We start from the raw sequence: 24,439 nt of genomic DNA, 5'->3' as shown, positions 1-24,439 counted from the left end.
ATAAGAAAGAACATAACTGTGCCCCATCTTATCAAATTTATTTTAGCTGTGCTTTAAAATCAATTTAATTTGTAAATTATTCATGGCATGTAGCAACCATTACAGGCTTGCACTACCAAAACCTATGCTTTAAAGATTGTACTAACTTTTTTTGAAACATTTTGTGGATTCTTTTTATCGTTTTTTTATTACAAAGGTAATGTGCATCTATTTTAGAAAATGTGGATACTACAGATAAGCAAAAATAATTATTTTATTATTATCACCTCTAATCCTATGACCAAGAAATAATCACTGTTAACATTTTAGTATATATCCTTTCAGTCTTTTTTCATTCTACACACACACACACACACACAAACACACACACGCACCTCTCTCTCTCTCTCTCTCTCTCTCTCTCTCTCTCTCTCTCTCTCTCTCTCTCTCTCGTCATTGTATATGTGCTAGCTTATCTCCAAAGATGGACACCATCAATTCTTTCCACCCTGTTCTGAAAATCCCCACCCCACCCCTCAACCCACCCACCCCATGTTCTGGAACCAGCTCTCTAGAGCTGATTGTGCACATCCCTTCCCAAGTCTGCATTCAGTGACATCATGTTCATAGCTTAAAACAAGCCATGGTAGTAAATACTACCAATCAGGGTTTTTCCCCAGACATCCAGCTTTGAAACACTTACCAGCGTATCACTGTGTGTATATATGCCCAGGACCAACTTCACAGGCATGCAGTCTAAGAAGTCACACAGGGCCTTGTAATCAGAGTGGCCTCACGCTTGGTTTAATGCTATGCTGTCATCACCTTGAAATCCTTAACAATTTTAGGTTTGAACTTGTGTTTCGTTAGTAAATTCTGATGGTACAATGGAGCATGAGTATAAGACATACATACAAAGTGTATGTACACCATATCTTTTTGTCCCATTGGCACTGGTGTTCATGATGCCCCATGAGCACAGAATTCTGGTGAACCGACAACGCATGAGAGTTAGCGAGACTCAAAGCAAATACAAGGTAAGTGTGTGATGTCTACGACTGAGTAAGTGGGGAGCTGACAGCCCTAAGAGGATATGCTTTACAGTTGAAACAGTACCTAATCCAAATGCAGGAAGAAAGCAATGGTGTTTGAAGAAACACAAACAACCAAAGAACCCTATTATATTCTTTCTTGTGTTACTTCCCTATATTAGCCAACCACTCACACTGAAGAGGGTGATATAGAAGAAAAAGGAAAAATAGGGCAACTCACAGTTCCTTTTCCTTTCAGTCCTTCCTTACTCGTCGGTAAGCTAAAGGTAGAATGTTGGCAGAATATGTGTATATCAAGAAGTCAAATAAAACAGTCGAGTTAGTTTTGCACAATGTGTACCACTGTTGGGCTAAGAATAAAATGTATATGCATGTACAAGCTATGAAACACGAATTGTGTAATTTTGGCAATTCTGCTTAAGAGTTAAATACTCTTATATTTGCATTTAAAACTGACATTGCATAATATATAGATGAATGGTAAATTCATGTTAATAATTTAAATTTTTAATTTTTCTTTACTTAGAACCACATTAAATAGCAAATATGAAAACACCGTGACAGGTGAAGAGAGAGACCACAGGAGAAAGGGGAAAGCTTTATATTTTAGTACCTTTAACAGGTACTTTTTTCCTGGTTTTTAAACAAGGGGCCCTGCATTTTCATTTTGCACTGGGTCTCACCAATAGTGGAACCAGCCCTGTGTGTGCCACTCCCCCACTGAAAGGTGGAGTTTATTCCTCCACCTCTTGAATCTAGTCTGGCCTGTGAGTGCTCTGACCAGTAGAATTCCAAAGAAGTGAGCTTTGTTGGTTGCACACTTCACCTTTAAGAGAACTGGAGATTTCCACTTCCTGCCTCTTGGAGCCCTGAGCCACCATGAAAGAAGTTCAGGCTACTCTGTTGAAGAGAGGGGCCATGTGCAAGACACTGGGACACCAGACATGTGAATGAAGAAGCCAACTTGAAGGTCCAGCCCAATTGAGCCTTTGGATAACTCCAGCCCCAGTTGCCGTCTAACTGAACCTTGAGAGAGACCCCAAGCATAAACCACCCAGCTGAGCCCTGTCCATCCACGGAATCATGAGCGATAATAATAAGCTACTGTTTACTGCCACTAAGCTTTAGGGTGGTTTGTTTGGCAACAATAGACAACTACAACAGTATCCTTCCCCTTTCATAGGCTGTGTTTTTAGATTTTTAAAGAGAAAATTCTAGATTTATTTCTTCCAGGAATTGAAACACTAAGAGAAAATGTCAGGGTAAGATACAAACTGCAATGAAGCATGAGAGTTTATCTCAGAGGTTCGTGTGCCTGAGATTCACTGGAGGGGGCGGGGGGGCAGAAATTGGGGACATATTAAAAATACACCTTTGCTGACTCCAGGCCCTAGGTTCAGATTCAGTATATCTGCGGTGTAGCTGAGGCACCTGTACTCTTCCAAGCCCCTATATGATTTGGAGTCAGGCTTTTGGTGGAACACAGTTTGCAGAATGCTACTTCAGGGGTGTTACTCCACAGTGACAGTGGGATATTGTTTTCACAGTCAGAACGTTCCTCTAGATGCCCCACCTCCGAATTACAGAGCTCAATGTTGGCCTTGGATGCTTAACTGGAATAAGGATAGACTTGCCCATCACAGAACTGTCCTCGTCATATATTTCAAAGACAACAGAGAAAACAAACAACAAACTATTCTCACATGTTAAGCAGAACTTTCAGGAAAGGCATCCAACCCTTATTGATTACTCAGAGGACCATGAATGAGAGTTGAGAGAGAGAGTATGCCTTTCAACATCTTCCATCTGCATCAGCCTCTTCCTTTCCCTCATCATTCCCAAAAGAGACATGGGTGGCCCCAACATGCCACTCTGTTTTAGTTATTTAGAGGGAACTAAAAACCATGAGGATATTTTAGGCAGCCATGCCAAAAGGAAAATAAAATTTATTATTAAAATTCAAATTTCAGTTAGACTGAGACATAGGCATCTCTGCACTCCCAGCTTCTCACATGGTGCCTGCCTCGAAGTGGGTGAGCAGTAATTATTTGCCAAATGAATTAATTTAAGTTATCAATAAATTTGAAGCATCAAACAAAGCTACAGTCTTGCTGTTATGCAGACGTCACTGGATATGATTAGCGCTCAGTGGATCTAATCTGATCCTCGTAGGAAGTGTCCTGAAAGAGAGAGACAATGAGTATATCCTAGAGAAATAAATTCACTTGAAGGTTCCCAGAAATGTCTGAATCCCTGGGAAGTAGTTTCAATCTGTCAGCCCTCCAGGAGAGACTTTAACGGAGCCAGTCTGGTGGGTATGCTTCACCCAGGGAGGGTGAGGGATGGAGAGTGCTCCCTAGTTCTTGGGGCCTGGCAACAGAGAATGGGTGTGACCACAGACCTGGACCAAAGGACAACTGGGCATCTGAGTGGCAAACAGAGAAAAAGAGTTTATGACTGACCTTCAAGGTGATGAGAATGAATGCTGCTCAACCTCACCTTCCTCATCTGTAAAATGGTGAAAGCAGTATGTATCTCACAAGGTTTTCACGAGAATTTAATAAGGTAACACACAAAGCATCTTGTACAGTGCTTGGCACATAGTAGGTCCTAAACAAAATATTATCTTCTATTCCCTTTTCCTGAACTCTCACTACCTTGGATGATTCTCTTATGCTTCAGCTTTCCCTGAAGGTACTGTAGTGTTTGTTATAAAGGAAGTTGGGCATGGGCCATGTATCAGTCAGCTTTTGCTGCATAACAAGCCACCTCAAACTTTGTAGCTTAAAACAACACTCATTTATCCTTGCTTTTACATCTCTAGGTCAGCTCATCTCAGTTGAGCTTGACTGGGCAGCTCTGCTTCTGGTCATTAGTGTACCTAGGAATAGCTCCTCATTGCTGATTGGAGTCAAGTCTGACTTTTGGTTTGTTTGTCTGTTTGTCTGTTTCCCCTTTTTCCGCCTCCCTTTACCCACTCCGGTTCAAGCCATTGTTTCTCATTCTAGTTGTGTAGGACATAGCTCCCTTGCCCATGCTGGTATTATGAGCCTTGAGCTGCAACCCCCTCCCCCCCTCTAAGGCAGTTGGTCACCAGTCATCGGTTGGACGCTCACAGCAGCTCACGGCAGCAAGTCTGACTCTTAGTCCTAGGTGGAGGGGCAGCAGATACTGGGAGAAAGTGCTTCTCATGGCAATGACAGAGGTGTGAAAGGGCAAGCCCAGCCATGCATCCACATTTCCAGCTAGAAGGACACAAAGAGGAGATGATGGAAGTATAGCCCAGAAGCTGGGATCACCTGGGAAAAGGTGCAACCACAGTCTATCAGAGGAAACTGAAGCTGTGGAGGAGACCCAGCTACTGCAGAGATGCCACCCAAAGCAGAGACTGAGGAAGAAATATCCCTGGCTTCTTCTGTCTTTCGGCCCTGGGACTTCCATCAGTGTCTCCCATTGGCAAAACACACCAGGAAGTGGGAAAACATGGGAGCAGGGCAATGCAGTTCCTTGTGAGACGGAGCAGGGTAGAAAAGGCAGGGATGGATGTGGGAGCAAACAGGTGAGTATGACAGCATTTACTTGGCCCAGACCTGTTCACACACCCAGGCAATGCACTGCCCAAGCACAGCACTCCCAGCCCCACACCCATTCCCCTTGGCACCAACTGATCTCATACCTCAAGTGTCTTACCGGAGACACCTGCAGCTCTGCATGAGGGCTTTTCCTGCTCACAGGGTCACGCTTGGGCTGCATGCTGGTTGGGCATGCTGCTTGGGCAAGCACGCTTAGGCTTGAAGGGCTGTAGAGTTGGCATTCCCGGGAGTGGCCCTCAGCCAACAATGGACAAGAGTTTGTGGCTAAAAGCCCAGCTTCTTCACCCCGTAAGCGTGCTCTGCATGGTCTCTTAGAGATTCTTGGTGGGACGAGCCCCAGTAGCCCACAATGCTAATCTGCTGGTTGCTTCATCCAGTGTTGACTTCCTTTCCTTTCTTCTCATCACAAATGAACTCCATCATCCAACCTGAGACAGACATCCCAACACAACATGTAGCCAGTATTTGTGCCTTCTCACCTCCGTGCCTTAGTAGCAGAGTGGGAACAAGCCCTGGCGTGAGGGGAGGGGGGGAACAGGAAAAGGGCAGCACTGGGCACCTCTGTACGCATCCTTAGGATTTGTACACCACCACCCCCCATTTTGCTCTTCCTATGCACCACAGAACAACTTCTTTCCTATTCCTTACATGGAAGGAAGAACAGGGAGCCCGTCTGGCAAAAGTGAGGGGCAGACTTAGACTTGGAACATTCTCCCAGAGTCTCTATCCTGTTCCCACTCCTAGGCCCCCTCATCTGCCCCCAACACCCCACGAAAGACTGCCCCTCCTCATAAGGGAGCGAATTAAGTGCTGCGTTACCAAGGAACTGCCACACTAGCCACCAAAGTGACTGCTCGTTATTTGAACACTTTCTTCTATTTGACTGAATACAGGAAAAATGTCACAAACAGAATATTCATCATCCCCCTCGTGTGCCTTTTCTTCCCTGCTTATCTCCCTGCTGTCATGTACGAATCCCGGCTTCAGGTTCATTTGGTATGTTGAGTGCGTGCCCAGGGAGATGATGACGCTGAAAGCCTTGCCCACATGCTCTGTGCCTCGACAGCCCTCCCTCCTCACTGGTGACACCCCACCAGACAAACGCCACTCACACTGACCCCTCGAGAGTAGGACAATGTCTGCCTAAGCAGAGAGGCCTTCTGCTCCACGCAGAGGGAACATAAAGGACCCAAGGAGCCTTCACAGCCATTTAGTGATTCTCAGCTTGTCACTTTTACAGACACCTCAGCTTCCAGAGCTTTTATCCTCAGGTGCTTCTTAGAAGGCGCAGAATGGCATCCCCACCCCACTTCAAACACCGTCTGTTTCTAGATCCTCAGAGGGGCTAACGCCGCCTGCCAATTTCTCAGCTACAGAATCATCAGTGCGAAGCGTCTCTCTCTGCCTCTTTTCCATCAGTGTCGGAGACACGGTTTCCCCAGCCCAGTCTCCCTCCAGCCAGGCCCCACCCTACAAATTGCCCTGTCAGGCTGCAGGGAACATGTTTCTAGGACTGGAAAATCAAAGTACTTATTGCCCTGACAATTAGATATTATGTTCAAGCCTGAAAACTGATAACTTAAACAAGAGAGGGATTTGTTTTTCTCTCCTGTGATATCAGTCTAGAGGCAGGCCATTCAGGCCTGTTATGGCTGCTCCATAGGCCACCAAGGACCCAGCGCTTTTCTCCTCCATTCTTAGGAGGTGACCATCACTCTTAAGATGGCCACCGGAACTCCAACCATCAAGTCAGAATTCCAGGTAGAATAAAGAGGAAGGGCAGAAGGGGGTTCCGGAGCTGCACGGCTTCTATTCTAAAGAGCTTTCCAGAAATCCCACCCAAGAACTTCAGCTTTCATCTTGTTGATCAGTAGCTGCAAAAGATGATGGGAAATACAAGTTTTTAGTTGGGTACATTGCCATCATGCATAAAATTGGAGTGTTATGGCCTTAATTGTGTCTCCTTACAATCACATGTTGAAGTCCTAACTCCCAGTATCTCAAAATTGACCAGATTTGGAGATAGGGTCTCTATTTTTGTAAATTCCCATCCCCCTCACCCTCTCCCCTTTGGCAACCATTCACTTGTTCTTTATATCTATGGGAGATAGAGCCTTTAAAGAAGTAATTAAACTAGAATGGAGTCATTAGGGTGGGCCCCAATCCAATGCGACTGGTGCCTTTATAAGAAGAGAACACAAACAACACCCTGAAGAAAGCCCATGTGAGGACATGGACAGATGACAGCCATCTACAAGCCAAGGAGAGAGGCCTCAGGAGAATCTAACCCTACCGAAGTGTAGACGCATTGATCTTGGACTTACAGCCTCCAGAACTATGAGAAAATAAATGTTGTGTAACAAAAACTCATAGACACAGATAATAGTTTAGTGGTTACCAGAGGGTAAAGGGGGAGGGGGGGTGGTAGATGAGGGTAAAGGGGATCAAATATATGGTGATGGAAGGAGAACTGATTCTGGGTGGTGAACACACAATGGGATTTATAGATGATGTAATACAGAATTGTATACCTGAAATCTATGTAAATTTACTAGCAATTGTCACCCCAATAAACTTTAATTAAAAAAATAAAAAATAAACAAATAAATTTTGTTTAAGCCAGCTGATATGTGATACTTCAGTTTGCCTGAGCAAACTGAAATAAGTAGTAAGGAGGAAGAGAAGAATGGTCATGGGTAGACAATTACCAGTACCTGGCACATTTGGGGAAATTTTGTCTTTATTACCTGAGCCTTTTAAGATACATTTTAAGTTTCTTAACATAATATTTTACAGAGTCTTTTTAAGGTGCTTTTCATCAGGTGGTATCCAGAGGACCTCTACGATCCCTACCATTCCCCAGCCAGCTATCCCCCAACCTCTAATTTTCTCTTGTCTTTGTATGACTCTCCTTCCTGGAAATACTTATATTAAAAACTGTGGCCTCTCTGAAATAATTTGAGAAGTACCTAAATAGTTCTCCCTCCCTTCCACTGGCCATAAATTGCCTGAAAGCTTAAAGTTGGTGCTTCATTCCTTTGGTTAATCCATCACCTCCTATGAAAGCACAAATTAAATGGTGAATAATCTAGATCTGGTCAGCCCAGGTTGTGATGGTGGGAGAGCATGGACAGGGCAGTGGGTATGGCTGGAAAGGGGGTACCAAAGAGCCAGAGGCCAGAATGAGGGCATAGAAGGCCCAAGTGGGGCTGCTGCAAGCTGAAGTGTCCCTCAAACACAGCTGGGCCCACCCTTCTTTGCTAAAAGGGGGTGTAGAAGAGTGCTGGGGTCAGGATTGAAAGCTTTCCCAGGGAAGACTCTGTACCTCCAACCCATCTCAACTGTTGAGAAAACCACATTCAAATGCCACCTTCCCACACATTCACTGTCCTGCTCTCCCTCCCCTGCCTGCCAAGCTTCTCCACAAGGAGCAAACAGGCAGTTGAATTGGGATGTTCTGCCTCCCCTGTGTGTCATGACACTGGTTCCCTCACAAGGGATGAATGACATACACACAGGACATTTGTCTCTGTCTTTGCTGAGACTGACAGTTCTCTGTCTTCCTCTTTCTTCAATCCATTTACTTTATTGCTCTGACTGAGAACGCCTCAAAGAATTCTTTTAGAAAGTGTAAGATGTCCCTAATCCTTTCATATCCAAAAACATCTTTAATTTGCCTTCACATTTAAATACTGACTTGTTGTCTCAGCAATATAACTGCCCTTTTAAACTCAGCTCTATACCAGAAGGGCTGAGAGATTACAAACAACATTTCTCAGCTGCCTTTCTGGTATGTTCCCCCAATAGGAGGCACTGGTAGGAGGTGGAAAGGCAGGAGGAAGGGAGAACCTTCATGCTGCTGGCTCCAAAAGGATAAAGCTGCTGGGTTCTCTTTTCCTGGTTGGGCCCTGACTGATACAGATACAGAATGCAAATCTCAAAATAATCTTCCCTCAGAATTTTGAAAACATTACACCACTGTCTTCAAGTTTTATAGCTTAGGTGTTTAACGTCACGTCATTATTTTTATCTTTCTGGAAGATTTGTATTTTTTTTCTTAAACTATCCTTGGAGTTCAAATTTGTGATGCCTTTCGGGATGAGTCTTTTATAATTCTTCCTGTTTGGCACTTGGTCTGCTCTTTAAATCTAAAGACTGAGGTTTTTCTCCAGCTCAGGGAACCTGTTTATTCTCGTATTACTTTGATAATTTGCTCTCCTATAAGCTTTCTGTTCTTTGCTTCTGAAAATTCTTATTAGATCGATATTTTAATTTCAGCTTCTGATCCATGTCTCTTAATTTTTCTCTTATGGTTTTAAAAAAAATCGGCTCTTCTTTTTGCACTTTTTGAGAGAATCTTTCAGCCCAGTCATCAATTCAATCTTCAGCCATGGCCAGTTGGCTACTCCAACCAATGAGCTTATTACATTAGCAATTGTACTTCATTAATTCCAAGAACTCTGACACTTTCTTTTGACAACAGTCAGCTTTTTATTTCTGAATAGCACTTTTACTTAATTTAAATATCTTTCTATATCCTGGGGGAATTCTGTGGGGATTAGTTCTCTTGCTGGTTTAGGTTGGTGCCTCTTTCATAATGTTGGTTTTTCTCAAATATGCTTGATAATTCTGTACTCTCTGTTCCTGTTAGCGATAAAGGTCCAGGCTTATCTACAGTGCAGGCTGGTGTGCACTTTCTAACGTCCAGTGCAAAATGCCCACTCTCATGACAGTGAAAGCCAGTTCTGGTTATGGAAGCTCGAACTCTCATGACTATTTCGGTGAGTAAGGGTTGGATCAAACCACCTATCCTGTTGATATTTGCTAGCTTGTTCTCCAACTGTGAGGAGTCCTTTCCCCCAGTGGTCACTGTCTGGAGCTATGCCTTTTACTCCAGCCACTGTCTGTAGGGATATCCTAGGTGAGAACCTCCACATTGGAGACGTGTTCTCATGGCTTTAACTTAGAGGCAAATATCAAGAGCCAGATCACTGAGAGCTGGGGTCAGAGGCAGAGCCCTTTACTCACAGACTAACCAACAGCCCCCCAGCCCATCTTCCCTTCTCCAACACTTGCTGCCTCTGATTGGAGATTCTTCCAGAGTTTTCCAGAAGACTCATCTTTGAAAGCAAAAGCTCTCTTTCACTTATGTAAAATCATGAGATCTTCAGCGCTGCTGTGAGAATCCTATCTCCCTTACCTTATATCTTCCCAAAATTTCTGGCCCACTGATGAAAACTTTCCTAGTTTTCCAGCTAGGCTTTGGTTTTATATAACATTTTAGTATGAAAAAGTTCAAATATATACAAAAGTAGATAAAGGGTTATAATGAACATTATGCTAAGCAAAATAAGCTAGCCACAAAAAAAGAAAAATACAGCATGATTCCACTTATATGAGGTATCTAATCAAAACCATAGAGACAGAGAGTAGAAAGGTAGTGGTGCCAGGGGCTGGGGGGAAAGGGGAATGGGGAGTTGGTGTTTAATGGGTATAGAGTCGCAAGATGAAAAGTTTTCAAGTTTTGCAAAAAAGAGTTCTGGAGATTGGTTGCACAATAATCTGAATGTACCTAATGCTGCTGTAACTGTACACTTATAAATTGTTCAGATGGTGAATTTTATGTTATGTGTATTTTACCACAACTAAAGATTTTTTAAAATATTATAATGAATCGCCCATGAACCCATCACCCAGTTTTAACAAGTATCAATTGGTTCCTCTGTAGTCACACTCACTCCCGCTCCATGAAACCCCCCCCACACACATTTATTTTCTTAATTTTACCTGTCTATCATTTCAATGGAGTTTGAAGAGGGAAGACAAATGATAAATCAGCAATCTTGAAACACAAACTCATTTCTTCATAAATGTTTGAGGAGATTATTGAAGCTAGGTAATGAATACATAGGGGTTCATTATACTCTTGTCTCTACTTTTGAGTATGTTTGAAAAATTCCATAATAAAACTTTTTTTTAAAATAAAAATCATAATAAGGTGAGATATCACCAAGGAAGGAAACTAGACTTCAGGTGGTAAGCACAGAATGGAGTATATACAAGTCAAATTATAATCTTGTACACCTGAAAATTATATAACGTTACTGACCAATGTTACACCAATAAATTTAATTTTTTTAAGTAAAAATCATAAGGAAGTGTGACATCACCAAGCCTTCAAAAATAGATAGATAGATAGATATAGATAGATAGATAGATAGATAGATAGATAGATAGATAGATAGATAGATAGAGATAGATAGATAGATAGATAGATAGATAGATAGATAGATAGATAGATAGACAGACGTAGATAGATGATAGATAGATAGATAGTAAAAATCAATGTTTGAAGAATTAATGCTACTTACTGAATGAAGTATTTTCTCTGAGCTATTTTTATGGCAGTCTATTAGCCAGTGATTCTCAGGCAGCAGGGCAGGGAGAGCGGTGCCTACCTCTTCATGTTTAAAAGTATCATTGAGAATCATGGTGGTGTTGGCTGATACAATTGTCATAGAGGGTTGCTTTGTCCAGGTGAAGAGAGTGAAAACAGCGATGAAGGGGGTGGACCGCCACTCCAACCTCTCTCAGCTGCTGTGTGCCCCAAGGCACACTCCTCACCTGATAGAAAGCTTAACTGCAAGCAGAGCTGGAATCAAGAAAAGTCCATCACTGGTAGGTATTTTGGGGCTCGGCCTCATACTTTATTTGCTTCAAGCCCTTAAAAGATATCTTACAATTGGAAAGTTAAACATTGACGAGATATTTGATTGTATTAAGGAATTATTCATGTTTATTATTAATTTGGGGGTATTGATCACCTGAACTGTCGATCACCTAAATGTTACTGTGGTGACGTCCTCTTTCAGAAATACATAATAAAATAATGGTGGGTGAGATGATATGATACTCGGGATTGGCTTCAAAATAACAAAGGATGGGTACACCCACATGTGTTCACTCAAAAAGACATGTACTAGAATATTCATAGCAGTTATTCATAATGGCCTTAAACTGGAATTGCCCAAATGCAAAATACAAAGGGAATGGACAAACCATGGCACATACAGCCAAGGGAATGCTACTCAACAATAAAAAGGAATTAACTACTAACAGACACACAGCCTGGATGAATCGCACTGACATATGATTAAGCACCAGAAGGCAGACTCAAGAGTCCATATTGTCCATTTTCATTTATGTAAAGGTCAAACCCAGGCAAAACTCATCTATGACAGTAGAAGTCAGGAGAGCAGTCACCCTGGGAGGAGCTGGAGGGAGCAGAGTGAGGTTTCTGGGAGGCCTGGTCATATTCAGTTTCTTTTGTCCTTCATGCTGGTTACACAAGTGTGTCCAATGTGTGAAAATGTGCTCAGCATCTACTTACAATATGTGCATTTTTATGTACATATATTATACTTTGATTAAAAGTTAAAATCATAATCATACAGGAGAAGCATATGAATAGGACATGATTGGCCATGGGTTAATGGTTATTGGGGCTCGGTGGGGGGTACTTGGGAGCTGTCGATCCTGTTGAATCAACTTTAGAAATTGTTTAGTCTAAATTTAAAATTCTTCAAAACAAAATAACTTTTTTAAATGACCTTATTTTTTAAATACAGATTTTCTCCCATGAAGATGGGAAAGGGTTGTCATTATTGATTTTAATCGGAAGATAGGAAAAAATATCCAAATTGAATGCCCTGTATTTCTTTCTATTCCAGTAAGGGTAGATTTCCTAGTCATGCCCACTTCTCTGCTTCAAGACCCCTCAATCCTTCTCTCACCTCCTTCCTCAATTGCCCTCCACACCCCATGAAATGGGCCTATATATTCAGGGACAATCGTTTTCCCAAGAAGAAAGCTGTCCAGAGCTTCCATTAACCACCATGAACTTTTATTGATTTATATCTGCCTTGTTCCAAAGATGGATTTAAGGTTTGCAAAGATGCATATAATAGAGCAGCATAAAATAAATTACAAGTAAACAAGAACAAATGAGATAAAAGGAAAACAAGGATAGGAAAGTAAGATGGAGCCAAGAATGAGGTGACTATACAAAATACCTGCCACGAAACCCAGAAGGCTCGCAGGAAGTAGAACATACGTTTGAGACTGAGTTCCCCAGTAACCCATGTGAAAAAAGAAGACAGGTTACACTGTGATTTACAGAGCTGGTAACATAAAAACCATGCTGACAGTCAGGAGAAGTACAACTACTCCTAACATGGAGATCGAGGAGGCAAGTTTTCACGATGGATTATCAAAAATATGAACAACATTGTCGTGTTACACACAGTGACAGAACACACAACTTCCTTACCCACACAGGTACTACAATTCGGCAATGAGGATGAACACTGTATACCTCTACACAGCTATATGGACTTTCTCATAACTTCCTTTGAAATAAGCTGATGGAGAACCTCTAGATGCCATTCCAAGAAACTCATTCTGTGGGGACCAAAAAGGGTTGTCCCACCGGGGTGGCTTCCCATGTGACAGACTTTAAAGTACCTAAAGCAAAGATCCACAGCCTAGAAGCCATGCATCAGGATTCAGGAAGTCCAGGATTCCTTGGCACCATAGACAAAAGTGTGTGCATGTGTGCATTTTTTTCAAGGAGTGGGTCCAAATCTTTCATTAGATTCTCAAAGGTGTCAGTGATTCCAAGAAAAGTAAAGAACACCCGCTTGGAGGAAAAGAGGCTGTGCATACTTCAAAGCGGCTCCATACACATTGTTTCTCTCGGGCTCCTGGGGCATAACTTCTCAGGTTGCCAGTGAGGGGTAGAAATGTAGGTTTAACCTGAATGGAACTGGGGGGGGGGAGGGGAGGACTGGAATCTTCCTGTGAAACTGAGCTGGTTGGAACCTGGTCTGACTAGACCTCCCACCCCTGCTCAGATATTGGCTGGGGAGCCAGGTAACTTTGCGATAACGGAGTAATCTGGGTGCCACCGTGGTTCGAGGCATCAAGCAGGGCTGCAATAATCTCTACTGGGAGAATTTTTTTCTAATTTAAGACAACTATAACTAAATAGTCACCTAAATCACTTTTTAAAAAGTCATTAATCTTTGATGGTGTGACTCCCTAATGACTCCTCCAAGCTCAACTAGTGTCGAATGTGCTTCCCGATTTCCCAGGTGATTAGTGCCCAAGTTATAGGCCAAGCAGTGGTACAAGCTGGGGAACTCCTGCCACAAACCATGGCTTCGGATCCAGGACAATTAACTTAGAGTTCCTTCTGCCAGTAGTTAGATAGAAGTTATGTATGAAAATTATTGCTGGATGTCATTATTGGTAATAACAATACCTAACATTTCTTAAGTATTTGGCCAGGCGGGGGGATATATTCCCATGTGATCCTCACAACAGCACTCTGGGGAGCTGGCCTATCATTCCCATTTTACATATGGGCAATCCAAGGCTTATCTCCCTGAAAATAATTGGTATATCCATTAAGAGACTACTCCCCTGTTTCAATGATTTATTATGTAACAAACCACCCCACGGTGTGGTGACATAAAACAACAATTTATGATTGCCTCTCACATTCTGTGGATTGAATGAGCTCAGGTGGCTCTTGCTTGCAGTGGCTCGTGCAGTTGCAGTCAGGCTGAGGCCGGAGTCCTCTGAAGGTTCAACTGGGCTGAACACCCAAGATGGCACATACGTGGGGCTGGCAGCTGATGCTGGCTGTCATCTGGGAGGTCAGCTGTTGACCAGAGTGCCTAAATGTGATTTGGACTGTGAAATCTGAAGTTCAATTGTTTAATTGTTCAGTTAATTTTTTAATTGCTTAATGGATATATTTTATTATAAGTATATCCCAAGTATTGCACAGGATATACTTATACTCAAAAAAGTTTATTGTTTATCTGAAATTTACACTGGGAACATACTTATATTAAAAAACATTAGTGATTTATCCAAAATTCAAATTTAACTTAGTGTCTTGCATTTTTTATTTATCTGGCAACCCTAGTAAGAGACCAATCTTTCCCTATTCTCAACTATGTGGTTGGTAGGAGTCGGTCTTACCCTTTGTATTAAGTTTTTGTTTTTTGTTGGTTTTTGCTGTATAACAAATTACTACAAACGTGGCTGGTTAAAACACCATCCATTTATTAGCTCACAATTTCCATGGGTCAGAAATCCCAGCACAGAGTGGCTCGGCTGGATTCTCTGCTTAGAAGCTCATGAGGCTGAAATCAAGGTGTTGGCAGGGCTGCATTCTTTCTGGAAACTCTGGAAAAGAATCCACTCCAAGCTCCTTCAGGTTGTTGGCAGAAGCTATTACCTCCTCATATTTTTCACACAGCCCCCTCCATCTTCAAGATAGCCAGAGTACATCAAGTTCTTCTCATGCTTTGAATCTCTCTGAGTTTTCCTTCGCCTTTCTCTTCTCCCACCATCCAGAAAAAGTACTCTGCTTTTAAAAAAGGGCTCTTTGGTTAGATTAGTCAACTCCCCCCAATCATCTCCTTTTTTGAAAATTAATTGTGCTATATATAAGGTAACACGATCATAAGAGTGAAATCTCATTAAGTTTACAGCTTCTGAGGATTAAGAAGCATGGGATCTGGGGGGGGCCATTTTTAGAAATGTGACCTACCACAGCCCCAGACCCAGGGGTAGGCCCTGAGAGTCTTACTCCAGTGAATATTTCTAATGTCCAGCTTCATCCCAGAGCCAGTGAAATTGAAGGAAATGTTTGCCCCAGATTTGGAGAAAGAGCTTTTTCTCTTCTACAGGATTGAATGCTACCTGGGTAAAAGTCTGGAGGTACCACCATCTGAAAGCCTCGAGGGGTAGGCTGGAAGCCAGTAGGGGCAACCACAGAGAGCTGGAGAAGGAGCTTGCCCAAGGGAGCAAAGTTAAGAACTGGGGTGGTGATAACATTGCAGCCCTGAATCACCCCCTGGAACCTCACGCTGTTTGACATTTTACTCATGGGGGCCTAATAAGTTCTGGGAGGTTTCTCCCATCAATTTCTTTGTTGTTGTTGTTGTTGTTGTTGTTGTTTATTGAGATATAATTGACATATAACATCATCGATTGCAATTGAAACATAGTGAAGAATGTGAAGAGATGCAGGTGGTGACATCACTAACGTGGCTGGAGCATGAGATAAGTCCCTCATTCACAAAAACAAGGTCCTGAACCCATGCTAGGTTACTAGCAATACAACAGCAGGAAAAATTCTCTCCCTCGAAGTAGGGAAAGAATGAAATAATGCTCTGAGAGCAGCACGTCTTCTATAGATTCCAGAAGCCTGCTCCCCGAATTTTACCAATCCCTTCAGGGGGGCAGTCATGTTGACCCAAGGGTTAACATGAAGAGGGAAAGAAGTGTACTTGGCCTGGCTCTCCGTCACCTCCCTTTCTGGAACTTTCTCATGTCTTTCGATCACCTGCCCATTCTCTTTTCCAGAGTTGATTCAGGAAGAAAATTCTTGTGAAACATTAGCCTACAGCTCTGCCAGCCCCCATCAGCACTGACAGCCCGGAGGGATAGAAAGTGGGGAAAGGAAAAACGACAGGAAACAACAGATGATTCTTGGGGTGCTAAAACATCATCTCTAAATAACTAGTCTCCCCATGTCCCCAGGATAGGAGTTTGCCAGTGTAGAGGAAATTCACATTCATTGATCAGGTACTAAGTGTCAGAGGCCCTACACAATAGTGACAGTGCAAGCACACAAAGTATCAGATACACACAAGACACACAGAGCCCTACAGCCCCCAGTGAGGAAGGGATGCTCTCTCACTCCTTTTATGGACAAAGAAATGGAGACTCAAAGAGGTGTATTAACTTGCATTAGGACTCAACGCAAGTGGGAACCGGAGGCAGGATTCACACAGAAGGCCACCTGACTCTGCAGGTAGTGAATTCCAGTTCCTGACCCTGGGCTGGCTGAGTGAAAAATGGCTAGGGCAAGAACCTCAATTTGTCTCGTTTTAATCCTCCCAAAAACTCTGAAAAGTAGATGTTATGAACACTGACCCTATTTTATAGATGAGGAAGCCACTTACAGAGTAATTTTTCCAAGCTAAAAGGAGTTAAGTGCAGAGTTGGGGTTTGAGCCCAGGGCTTGTACTTTTTCCACTGGGGAGCAGGATCAGAACAGAGTGAGGCAGGAATTTGAGGTCAGAGATAAATAATGCTCTGGTGTCATTCATACACCCATTAATTAGTTTGCTGGCTTATACCTTCAAGTATTTATTAAATACCTCTGCTGTGTTATGCTGTGAGAAAGGGTCATATCACCAGTCTTTGCCTTCAAGAAATTTATAACCTATGAAGAGAGGTGATTTATTTGTGTCCCCAAAAGAAGCTGGCATTTAGAAGAGGTTGTAAAGTAGAGGTACGATTTCTGCAAGTGAGTCTTGGGGTATGTGAGAAATTGAAGGCAGGACACTCTAACAGGGTAGGGATGGGGGAGGAGGTCACGGTAAGAGCAGAATCAAGGGGCAGGGGAGGAGCAGAGATCACTGCAGGGAACAGACCCACCTTGGGTATGTTAACAGGAAGGGATTTAATATGGGGAGTTGGATGCTAGCAACATCATGGGAAGGGCTGTGGAGAAGACACTTATGCAGGCCCTCCAAGAATGACTACAGGACACAGCAGGACTGATCTTCTGGGGAGCTACTCCCTCAGCCACAATCACAAAAGTGAGAATCTGGGATTACTGAGTTCAAGAACATAGCTAGAACTTCAACCTAAGGAGATCAATCTAGAAACTGGGTAGCAGAATGCTGCCACAGAAAACTCCACATGTGCACAACGTTGCTTGCACACAGGAAACCAGCCAAAGGCTCAGGAATATAACCATCGCCTCACTTCCATCCTCCAAATCTTGAGCAGTCAGAGCATGCACATCCAATTGGTAGAACTTATTTCATATCCAGAACCCAAGTTGCAAGAGAGTCTGAGAAAGTTGTTTTTTTTTCAGCTTTCTAGCTTCTAGTCTACAGGAAGGTACACAGATAGAGGTGGCAATGGATGCCGAGTGCCACAGACAGTGGTAACTGGTAAATCACAGTTAAAGAGAAAACCACAGTTCCAAAATGGCGTCACTCACGCTAAAAGCCCATGATACCAAACCTAGACTTAATTCCTGATCTAACTGTAGTTTCAGCCTTTCCCAGAAACATAATCTTAATCAACCAGTCTAGAATTTTCTGGTCAAGCACCAGGAAGGTAATCTGTCACATGGGCCCTCTCCATGCCCCACAGAAAGAAAAGGCAATCTGCATTATTTTCAAAAGAACGAAACCCTTTCAGTTCTCTTCCCCCAGAAAAAGATGTGCCAGCCCAAAAATGATCCTTTATTTTCTTTCATTAATAGCTCCCTTGACTCACCCTTCTTCCTATAAAAAGCTTTCATTTTGTACCAACCCCTCAGAGCACCTTTCTAGCTGCTAGATGGGGTGCTGCCCAATTCATAAATCACTTAATATAGCCAATTAGATCTTCAAATTTACTCAGTTGAATTTTGTTTTTTAATGCCACCAACTCCTCAAGAATAAAAAGCCCTGATTGGTAACGTTTACCAATTTCCATGGTGTAAATACTCTCTTGGTGGCTGCTATTAAGCTACAAATGTGACGTCACTAAACTCAGAGTTGGGTAGAAATGTGTACCATTGGCTCTCACGAGTCACTACAAACTGCATCTGCACACCTCTGCTAACAGATCCTATCCCCTTATATGGCAGAGGCAGTGGGGAGAGGGGAATGGAAGTGAGGGAAGGACTCAACAGGCCATGTTTGCTCCAATGAAAGCAAGCTCCCTGCTCCTGTCCAACGTTCCCATTATTGGTGTCCTTCTTACCTTACCTGTGGGCTCTGCTGGCTTATTTCTCAATGCTAAGAATCTGATCTGTATGGACTGAATGAGGTAAGGAGCACAGCCAGTGAAATTAGAGCTCCCCCACAGACAGGGGACCATCTCCAATGCTGTGCGTGTGTGGCCCTGGCAGATTAAGTTTCCTTAGTCTCCATTTTGCTCTCAAATGTTCACAAGATGGCAACACGAGGGAAGTAGAGGATTCCAAGTGATAGAGCCAATAAGGAGGCCATTTGCTGACCAGTTTGAAGAATCGTGGCCAGAAAGGGCATTCTGGGCTTTTTTTTTTTTTTGGCTTTAGTTTTATATTGCATTGGGAAAAAAATCCTCAAGTTCAATCACTGTGAATTATTGAACCAAAGAAGATAAACTTCAAAAGGAGTCCACTTCAAAAAGGAGCGTGAAAGGTACTGAGGAAGAAAAAAATGATAAAACAATTAGATCTTATTTTAAATTGGACCTGTGGATATAGGGAAAAGAGAAGGTGGCTTTATTTTTTAATTGAAAACGCAAACCCTTTGTGGCTGGAAGCAAGAGTTAACACAAGACCAGATGGGAACTTGCTCAGGCCTCCCAGACCGGCAGAGGAGAGATGGCCTGGCCTCACTAAGTCCTAATTGCCTTAGGCCAACAGGAGTGTGGGAACACAAATGGGGGGGGCACCATATATAAAAAGTTACAGGACAGTTCATCTACCTCAAGTGTCTTACAGCGCACACCTCTTGAATTTTAACGACCAGAGTTACGACTGGGCAATTAACCCCATGAGCAGTAGCCCTCCACCCAAGACAGCTAGAGACAAAAGGCAGAGATGGTGGTAGCCTCTCTGCCGTCAACAGTCAGGCCTCCATCCTCCTCCTGGGCAGAAGTAATGGCTTTTCTTTTCACACCAGGATCTCAAGAAAAACGGAGAACATATGCAAGAAAACTACTGTATCACCTATTGTTTTGTGTTCTTTTTAACCATCCCGTTTCATTCAAATGTACTATAATTTTAAATGTTTAGAGGATGTGGTAAAAATCCCTTTAAAAATCCAAAAGGCCCAAGCAGGTTTTAAGCTGTTAAGAGTGTTGGCTACTTAACTATAATAATTAGCTATTCAATGCAAAAATTACCTTTCCATCCAGGCCAGCACAACAATAGGGAAAGAGTTACTAAAAGAAGTTAGGAATTTAGTTCCCAGGGAAGTCCTGCTCACTGGAAGGAGACTTCCTGAGGGGTTTATGCAATATCTTGCAAAAGGGTAGCATTTTACCAATTGTCCCTTACCCTCACCCTAGCCCCACCCCTTCTGACCAAAGCAGAAAAAAGAGAGGGGGGACAGCCGGCATCTGACAAAGCACTTAGGGGCAGAGGGCGGCTGTTGCTCTTTTAAACTAGAGGTGACAAAGGTATGAGTGGATAATTAGGATGGAGTTGAAGATGGTCTCATTTCAAATATAGCGGCTCCCAATGCCCAAGCTGCCATGAAAACGGTTTCAGAGATGGAAGGGATAGGACCATGTGTGATCCCAAAGCTCTAGAGAGAAAAACAGATTGATGAAATCATGACCCCCCAGCCCCCTCAAGTCATGTGCCACAAACTCTGTAGTTCTTTTTCAAGGCCTTGCCTGATCTTGTCCTGGTTATTATACCCTACCAGAGACTGCTATGTGGGGTTTAGTTAAATAATTTATGTGATTGTTTTAATGAAAAGTTCACTCTCTATAGGAAAATCAATAATGGCTACACTGTGTCCTAGTTTTGTCCAGGCATGAGTTGAATCTATTCTCATGGACCCCTGCCGCCCATGATGGGTGTCCAGCTGGCAGGGTTGGCACTCTGAATTGGAGGGTAAATACTGCAGAGAAATAGGCAAGCCCTCTAGGAGCAAGTGTTGCAAAACTAAGCCTTTTGAGCATTAGTCATATCACCATGTAGGGCCAGCTCCATGGGTGTGTGACCAGTGCAGTCACACAGGGCCCCAGGCTCAGAAGGTCCTGTTGTTTAGGATTTACTGCTCTGTGGTGACCATCTTGAAATTCTGAATAATTTTACCTTTGGATTTCTGTTTTGTAAGTGAAGTCTAACAGAACAATGGAGCATGAGTTGGGGCTTTGTGCCTCAGCTCACACACAGTCCCACCTCTTGCCCACCCACCCAGAAATCACTTCTGTTCTCCATCACTGGTGGGAAGGTTGGGGTAAAATGGGCACTCCCAGGATAATAGGGTGGGGCATGGTGGAGGTCATGCCCACCCCAGGCTGGTAGTACCACAGGGCATCCAGCAGGCCAACTAGGCTGGGGCTAGCCCTTTACCCACCCCCATCAGGGTACCGAGTACATCCCAGCAGCAAGGCAGCAGTCCTTTAGGGCAGTCCTGTGGGAAGGGGAGACTGACTTCCCTGCCGGCAGCCAGGACCTGGCATGCAGGTCTGGCTGCAGAAAAGAGAAACCTGACAGCTAGTGGGCCGAGCGGGCAGAATCGTGAAGTGGGACCCCCCAGGCACACTTGTCCCCAGGAGTATCTCTGTACCCAAGGGAACATGCCATTAAGCAGCAAATAAAAAACGTGACTGGTTGAAAGAGACTGAAGATGAAAGGGAAAAGTGTTATATTTTAGTACCTTTTGTGGCAATTTTTCTTGCTTTTGAACATTGGGCCCCGAATGTTCATTTTGTCCTTAAGTATTTTGATCTTCAGAGCTAACAGAGCTCTAGCTTGCTCCTCACTGACTGCTATCATTTGTTTTGGGCCCGTGGGCCTGATGAGTGAGTGTTGCTCAGCCTGAAGCTTGACCTTCCCCATCTGGAGCCAGGGCTGGGTGCCCCAAGCAGGGTGCCTGCCCCGTGGTGAGCTGCTAATGATTAACAGAAGTTCTCCAGGCCTGATAGCCATGATTTGTAGCATTTGCCCAATTCGGTGGTGTAAATACTCCCACTATAGGTGATTTCAAGCCACCAACGTGACATCACTGAATGCAGAATCAGGAGGAGATGAATACCATCTGCCCTGAGCGCTGGTTGAAGCTGGCCTCAGCAAGCCACAGGCCTCTGAATCCTTGAGGCATGAAACCAGGGCCCCAGGAAGCAGAGGGAGATAATAGAACAAAGGAGCTTTTCGCCTAGATGCAAAGTTTGCCCTCTGGGCAGCAAACTGGAATCACCTCGCGGAGCCTTTAAAATGCATATACCCAGACCAATGACATCAGCTTCCCTGAGGGTAGACCAGGCAGCAGTATTTTTAAATCCCTAGGTGATTCCACTGTGAGGCCTTGGTTGTAAACCTGGGTGGATGAGTGGTTCTCAAACTTTAGTAGGCATTAGAATACCCCGGAAGGCTTGTTAAAACACCCATTCCTGGGCCCCATCCCCTGAGCTTCTGATTCTGAGGTCTGGGGTGGTGCCCAGAAATTGGCTTGTCTAACAAGTTCCCAGGTGGTGCTGATGTTGCTGGTTCAGGGACCACACTTTGAGATCCACAGTTTTAGAAAAAGCCTGCCTGGCGTCAACCTCCTGGGGTTCACCCTGATTAAGAAGGTGCTAGGTATAAAGCTGTTACTTAATTAGAGGCCCTGGAGTTGGGGTTTACAGAAAACCTCCCTCCTGTGAAGAAGCTATTTGTTAAGAGTGAGAGGCAGGAGCCCGGTAGTAAAAGGCGACTGAGCTGTGACATGTCACCTGCTTAATTAAAAATGCATTCGAGGAGACAGAGGCCAGGTTGATCAGCCCTAGGTGGTCACCTTGAGGGATTTGCTGCGGGCAGGACTGTCTGAGGAGGAAGCAGACAGAGGAAAGCTAGGCTGTCTCCTTCTCCCGCCTCGGAGTGGCAGTAATCCATCCCTGGCTTCTTAACTCCCTTCCTAAGTTCTTTCTGGCATTGTCTATCTTCTAATTCACCCTTTTCCACTTCTGCACTGCAGCCCCTTTCTTGGCCTGAAATAGGGAGCATGCTCGGCAAACAAATTCTGGTTATTAATAATAATAACACCAACTTTTTGAAAACTTAGGCACTGCAATTCCTGACGCCTTATATCTGGAAAATCATCAGGTGAGGCTTTGGGAAAGCAAGCATGGGGAAATCCTTGTTTCGTGGAGCAGTTGTCCTACCTACTGCACTATCTAAGCCTCATTCTTTACAGAATACATCTTTTTTAAAGGTAATTGGAACTAAAACGAAATAGATGCAAATATTCCATCCCAGAATTCCACTCCTAGGAGTCCCCAGGAGTGAGTGCATATGCCCACATAAAGACATGTATACAAACATTTGTGGCAACTGTATTCATAAGAGCTAAAAAGTGGAAACAACCCAAGTTGATCCAGGTTGATCAGCCCTAGGTGGTCACCTTGAGGGATTTGCTGCGGGCAGGACTGTCTGAGGAGGAAGCAGACAGAGGAAAGCAACAGGAGACCGAATAAATAAGTTGTGGTGTATTCATACAAAGGGATACTATCTAGCCATGAAAAGGAAAAAGCTACTGATACATGCAACAACATAGATGGACTTCACAGACATTCAAAGTGAAGAAGAAAAAAAAAAAACCACAACAAAGAAACACAGGCATGAAAAAGTACCCGTATTCTGATTTAACTTACATGAAGTTCCAGAACAGGCAAAATTAATCAATAGTGATAGAACTCAGGATAGTGGTTACAAAGGTAGGCTAGTATTGATTGAGAAGGGGCAAGAGAGAACCTTCTGGAATGCTGGAATTGTTCTATATCTTGATCTGGGTGATGATTACACAAATCCATACAGGTATAAAAATGTATTGACTTATACACTTAAGATTGCTACACTACATGATATATAAGTTAATCTTCAAGTTTAAAAAAAATTATTTTAAGCCATGTGGCCTTCTTCAGGTGATACTTTTTGATAACTGGGAACTGAGGTTTGAAAAAGTTCAACAAATTAGCAAAGATTTTTTTTTCTGCTTGTTGAATCGGCCAAGATAAAGAAATGGTTCTAGCCAACCCAAGAGCCTGAGATCCAGCACACTCCGGTTTGAGTTCTACCACCAGTATGTAGTGAATGCTTTCCCTGGGCCAAGCCCTGCACCAACACTGTATGCGTGCTCTCATCTCACAGCAGCCCTGAAAGGTGGGGACAATTACCATCTCGATTTCATGAACAAGGAACCTGAGGTTCAGAGAGCTTGAGCAACAGCTGAGAAGGGAACCCCGCCTTGTGGTCACCAAAGCTGCGCGCTAACCATCCCATCAAACCAAGTCTGCAGCAGAAGACATCTGTGTATTTCATGGAGAGCAGTCCTTAAGAAGGGGTTTCATCCTTTTTTGTGCCATGCACCCCTTTGGCATCCATAGGCTGGTGAGCCTATGAACACTTTCTCAGAATAATGCTTGAAATACATACAATAAGATCCCAAGGAATTGCAAAGCAAGCCAATTCTATTGAAACAGGCATCAAAATATTTTGAGTCATATATGTGCTTATTTGGTGCATTAAACAATGACATAAAGTAACTGCTGTAATTTCAAAATAATGATGAGTGTAAATGATGTTTGGTGATATGGAAATACCTGTGATTTCTGTTGGTGACGAAGTTATAACTACTGCCAATATCACTGTGGTTTCTTTCCTATGTCCATTAAAGGAAATGCTAGATTTCAGTTAGAGGTAGTGAAAATAAAGATGTAATTTTTATCCCATCCAAGTTCAAGGACCTTCTGGAGTCTATCAGTTTAATAATCCCGCCTTCCAGGAAGCAGCCGGAGGCCCTGGAAAGAGAGGGGGCAGCTGGGCTGGATTTGGGGCCTGGCTCTATCAGGAGCTCACTGGGTGGCCTTCCAGAGCTCACTTCCTCCCTCTGGCTCTGGTCCCCTCCTCCGTGGAAGAAAAGAGGTCGCACTTAGGCACTCTTCACAGTCCCTAGTTGTGTGCTTGTTCCCAGAAGCGCCACAGCTGGCTGGCTGTGTCTCAGGCTGTCTTCAACCAATCAACACATG

Source organism: Rhinolophus hipposideros (genome assembly GCF_964194185.1).
Source record: "Rhinolophus hipposideros genome assembly, chromosome: X".
Classification (NCBI taxonomy): domain Eukaryota; kingdom Metazoa; phylum Chordata; class Mammalia; order Chiroptera; family Rhinolophidae; genus Rhinolophus; species Rhinolophus hipposideros.
The sequence above is the reverse complement of the archived record's forward strand: the minus strand, read 5'-3'. Positions refer to the sequence as shown.